The sequence below is a fragment of the Periplaneta americana genome, chromosome 7, assembly GCF_040183065.1.
Source record: "Periplaneta americana isolate PAMFEO1 chromosome 7, P.americana_PAMFEO1_priV1, whole genome shotgun sequence".
NCBI lineage: Eukaryota > Metazoa > Arthropoda > Insecta > Blattodea > Blattidae > Periplaneta > Periplaneta americana.
The window spans coordinates 84,922,598-84,928,784 of NC_091123.1; positions in this window are offsets into that span (position 1 = coordinate 84,922,598).

Here is a 6,187-nt window from a genome sequence, read left to right on the forward strand (position 1 = left end):
TCATACTTACCCCATTATTGCACGTGAGTGCTCAATTATGTTCTTTCATGTCCTTCCAGTCAAAATACTAACAACAATACGACCTACCCCATAGTTTTGCGTTATTTTGGATGCGAGTGTCGAAATACAATTTTAATATTTGATTGCTATTACTGGGTTTGAAACGGAATTGTAGCGGTTTTATCCGTATTTAGTTTAACTTTATTAGGGCCTGTACTACGACTCTCGGATAAAGTTCTAGTTTAAACTTATCCGGCAGATGGCATTTTTATCCGGAAGTTGGGTTATAATTGCGTACTACCACAGTCTACTATATACAGTCGCGAAGCTTGAGGTGTTTTTTTTGCAAATCTCGTGATAAAGCGCTCCAAGCGGTTAGCAACTAGAAACAATAGACTGTCCATGGTCGACTTTGGACTGTGTCGTATTTCTATCGAGTGCTAGCTCGTTGCGTATTTCACATTGATGCTTGTGAAATGTTCGTTATTGGTTATAATGAAAATGTTAATGGCTAAAATATAATAATTGGAATAATAATATGGGACAAGGAGGAGACGTTTGTAGTGCTATAAATTGCAGCAACAGTAAGAGAAAGAATAATTTCGAGGGAAAAATTGTTCCGGAGCCGGGTATCGAACCCGGAACCTTTGGTTTAACGTACCAACGCTCTACCACTGAGCTACTCGGGAACTCTAACCGACACCGATCCAATTTTTCCCTCTATATCCACAGACCTCAAAGTGGGCTGACAACCGTCAAGCAACCAACTTCGAGTGCACACTAACTCCGTGTGACTTAAATTGTGGTTTTCTGTTAACGAACAGTGACGTGTATTATGCAAATCAAGATTTTCAGGTATAACTCCCTGTAAAGTTGATTTGAATAATTTCGAGGGAAAAATTGTTCCGGAGCCGGGTATCGAACCCGGGACCTTTGGTTTAACGTACCAACGCTCTACCACTGAGCTACTCGGGAACTCTAACCGACACCGATCCAATTTTTCCCTCTATATCCACAGACCTCAAAGTGGGCTGACAACCTGCTCCGGAACAATTTTTCCCTCGAAATTATTCAAATCAACTTTACAGGGAGTTATACCTGAAATCTTGATTTGCATAATACACGTCACTGTTCGTTAACAGAAAACCACAATTTAAGTCACACGGAGTTAGTGTGCACTCGAAGTTGGTTGCTTGACGGTTGTCAGCCCACTTTGAGGTCTGTGGATATAGAGGGAAAAATTGGATCGGTGTCGGTTAGAGTTCCCGAGTAGCTCAGTGGTAGAGCGTTGGTACGTTAAACCAAAGGTCCCGGGTTCGATACCCGGCTCCGGAACAATTTTTCCCTCGAAATTATTCAAATCAACTCTACAGGGAGTTATACCTGAAAATCTTGATTTGCATAATACACGTCACTGTTCGTTAACAGAAAACCACAATTTAAGTCACACGGAGTTAGTGTGCACTCGAAGTTGGTTGCTTGACGGTTGTCAGCCCACTTTGAGGTCTGTGGATATAGAGGGAAAAATTGGATCGGTGTCGGTTAGAGTTCCCGAGTAGCTCAGTGGTAGAGCGTTGGTACGTTAAACCAAAGGTCCCGGGTTCGATACCCGGCTCCGGAACAATTTTTCCCTCGAAATTATTCAAATCAACTTTACAGGGAGTTATACCTGAAAATCTTGATTTGCAGTAAGAGAAAGAGTCCAGAGTTATCCTTTTTCCGATTTCCGAAATATTGAGAAAGGTTCCTGGGTTTCCACAAGAATGCTGTGCAGAAACAATACTGTTAATTTGAAGTTCTTTGTGGCTGTTAGAATACATTATATCCTTAAATTTCACAATGAAATGTTTCAGTCCAACCGAAAGGACATTAGATACCGGTCAAAGTTCTGTCACTTAGGCTGCTATAAATTTCCAGAGAAATAAAGGTTAGGTCTACTTTTTTTTCAGAGGATATATTTTTAATTGTAGGTATTAATTTTGTTATTATTTTTATGTTATTTTAGTAAAGACGTAGAAAAATTAAGTTTGTTTTAATGAACTTTACTGATCACGTTTTATATTCAATTCTGGTGGGATTATTATTGCTTAGGCCTAATTTTTTCTTCGAAGGATATGTTTTTAATTATAGCTGTTAATTTTGTTGTTATTTTTATTTGTTGCTTTAACTAGAGACGTAGAAAAAGTCGGTTACAATAAAATGTATTGATCACGTTTTATTTCCAATTCTGGTGTGATTATTATTGCTTAACCTCATCCCATTTTGTTAACTACGTAAGCCTACACTACAAGTACCGGTACACGTAAGTTACTCCATTAATTCATATTTCCATTATTATTGTTGTAAAGAGAAGTGCAAATTAATATTTATTGGTTTCAATTCATAGTTAATTATCACTATAATCTTGAATGAGTGTAGCTATTATAGTAAATTTCAGTTCGTTTTGCACAAACAAAAATTATATTAACTTATTTCTTGCAGGTATCTTCGAGTTTGTGGTGGAATTTAATATACTTCATTAAAATAATAAATTAACTTTATGCATTTAATATTTCAATAATGGAAGGAAGGTGTTAATTTTTCCAAAAGAACACGACAACGAAAGTGTAACATATTTTGTCGGCTGCTAGGAGAGAGATCTGCGATGATGAGGCGATAGTAGCGATCCTAGTGGTGGACAACTACCCCTGTTTGCATTTTTACTACATATTGAGCTTCGCGACTGTATATAGTAGACTGTGGTACTACGACTTTTGGTTATGTACCATCCTAGATCTAGGGTGCAATCCAATGAGATAGAAAGAGAAGACTATAGAGTGGCCATGTTGTCCTGTACAGCGCTCTTTGCGGTGCCACCGCGAAACACGGCAGATCTGAGCTAAGCGCCCACCTTTGTAAAAATTCGTCTGCTTACAATGATGTTTAACGCAGGTAAGGAATACAAAAAAACGAAGAAAAAACATGCCTGTTGTGTGTGCTGCATATAACTGCAATGTCAAAAGGAAAAAGACAACTGATATATCATATTTCATTAAATTTTATGAAGTTAAGTCCATAGTTTTGTTAATTAGCAGCATTTTTTTTTCATACATAAATGTGTAACAACGCCCGCCATAAACAAAATAAATGGTTCACTGGTAATGTACTTAAACTAAATACGGATAAAACCAATACAATTCCGTTTCAGACCCAGTGAAAAGCAAATAGCAATTCAATATTAAAACTGTATTTCGTCACCGGCATCCTTTATTTCTGCTCCTTCTGTCCTTACTGCTTATACAAGTAGACTATGAGCTGTAGCTTATAAGAAGTAGGCCTATTTCGAAGAGAAACGAATAATCAAATAAATGGTTCACTAGTAATAAAGTTAAACTAAATACGGATAAAACCGCTACAATTCCGTTTCAAACCTAGTAACAGCAATCAAATATTAAAATTGTATGTCGACACTCTCATCCAAAATAACGCAAAACTCTGGGGTAGGTCGTATTGTTGTTAGTATTTTGACTGGAAGGACATGAAAGAACATAATTGAGCACCCACGTGCAATAATGGGGTAAGTATGTTTGGAGGTAAAGGTTGTTTACTACATATAGGGCCTACTTTCATTCTATATCTTATGGTATAGTAAATAGTTTTGCAAGGTGTACAGACTGGGAAAACAATTTAATAAAATCATCCGAATCATACTTGTTCATTTTATAGGCAATCTTGCAGGTCGCATTTAAAAGAACCTAGGAATATTAACATTTTCTTCAGTATATTTGCTAGGACTTCTTGTCATACTACATGACAATTTTGCTTAGGTTATTTTTTTTAAGCATTCCTTCTAGGAATAGCTCAAGTGTTTTAAATTTAGCGTACATAAGTTTAGATTAAGTTCCTAGCACGTATTTGACGAAATACTAGGTTTTTCCACTTCAGTTTAACTGATTTATGCAAACGAAATTAAGACAGCTGACTATTCTAATGTCAGTTATCACCACGCCCACTTTGTTTTGGGCGCATAAGTTCATTACCGACGGTCGTTCAATTTTCTTCAAACATGGCGGCGCAATGACCACTCTATATCTTTCTCTTTCTAACTCGTTGGTGCAATCTGGAGGCTAAACTTCCAGATTAGCAATCCGGAAGGCAGAGTGGCAGATAGGTGTTATCCGGAGGTTGGAAGTCGGTGTTGAAATCAAGATGGCTGCACGTCGTACAGCTGGTCATTTGAAGGATCAATTTAATTTTGATACTGATTCTGATGATAAGTTCTGGAGCAGATGCTTCGTTATATCAGAACAGCAAAACTAATTAGGCTGCGTCCAAATAATTTTGAAGAGTGGGATGACGAGAAAGTTTTGAGACGGTTTCGAATAACGAAACCTACTACATGAAATCAATGATCAACTGAAACAAGACACAGATCGTAAGTACACAGTTAATAATAGGCTACACTATTTCGGTAGGTATTACATCAATATTTTGTATATAATAGCACTATAATAATACTAGTGAACCATTTATTTGATTAATCGCTTGTCTTCGAAATAGGTCTACTTTTTATAAGCTACAGCTCATCGTCTTCTATAAGCAGTAAGGACAGAAGGAGCAGAAATAAAGGATGCATGTGTCGAAATACAATTTTAATTTTGTATTGCTATTTGTTTTCCACTGGGTCTGAAACGGAATTGTAGTGGTTTTATCCGTATTTAGTTTAACTTTATTACTAGTGAACCATTTATTTGATTAATCGTTTGTCTTCGAAATAGGCCTACTTTTTATATCATCGACTTCTTCTGTAAGCAGTAAGGGCAGAAGGAGCAGAAATAAAGGATGCCGGTGTCGAAATAGAATTTTAATATTATATTGCTATTTGTTTTTCACTGGGTCTGAAACGGAATTGTAGTGGTTTTATCCGTATTTAGTTTAAGTACATTATCAGTGAACTATTTATTTTGTTTATGCCGGGCGTTGTTACACATTTATGCATGAAAAAAAAATGCTGCTAATTAACGAAACTATGAACTTAACTTCATAACATTTACATGAAATATGATATATCAGTTGTCTTTTTCCTTTTGACATTGCAGTTATATGCAGCACACACAACAGGCATATTTTTTTCTTCATTTTTTGGTAGTTCTTACCTCCATTATACAACATTGTAAGCAGACGAATTTTTACAAAGGTGGGCGCTTAGTCCAGATCTGCCGTGTTTCGCGGTGGCACCGCAAAGAGCGCTGTACAGAACAACATGGCCACTCTATAGTCTTCTCTTTCTATACTAAAAGCCAGGTTATGAACCGACTAAACCGGAAGCAACGTTCTGTTGCTCGCTTTCTGAGCTCTATTGCCACATAGTGGCGCGAGATTCAAAGCATGTTCAGCGTTTGTCACCGATATGTTTAAAATAACTACTGTTTATAGTTCTCGATAACACTATAAACAATATTAGTAATTAAAATTACTGTTTTTAAGAAAGCACGAGCTAATGACGCTGATACGAAATGCGATTCGTAATGCACGTGGTACACCAAAGGAACTGGGAAGTTTGGCTACACTGTCTCCGTGATTCCGTTGCCAGATTTTCGTTAGCAGACGACATTTTCACGTGAGGTCCAATGAAAAGCTCCGTTCTCCTTCCCCCCTCCACCCCGCCAAACTCAACGTGTCATCGCTGTACAGGCTACCCCTCTAACCCGCACTTTCCTCTCGCCCTGCCAACTACTTCCTGTTTAGTCGGTTCATAACCTGGCTTTTAGTATAACTCTCTAAGCTGGCTAACGTTAAAACATTCATTGACAATTGACGCGAAGGTAAGAAAACAATACAAAAATCGACAGAGAATCAAAGACGAAATGTACCAATGCTAACAATGTGTGTACAATAAATGTCGCCAAGAGAGCTATTAAGCACTCGCCACGTGGGAACAATAAGTTTGGCGACTCAACCGTTGTTATCATAGCAACAGTCCTACCACAAGAGGCCTATATATATATATATATATATATATATATATATATATATATTATTAGCCCTCTTGGCCTACCACGCTAAGAAGACAATGTGATGCCAAAGGAAGTAAGTGGATTCCAACCGATTATGCACATGTTTGTAGCCTTCATTTTCAAGAAAACTATAGGGAAAATTGTAAAAGAAAGATTTTAAAGCCTGGTGTTGTACCAACCATATTTCTTAT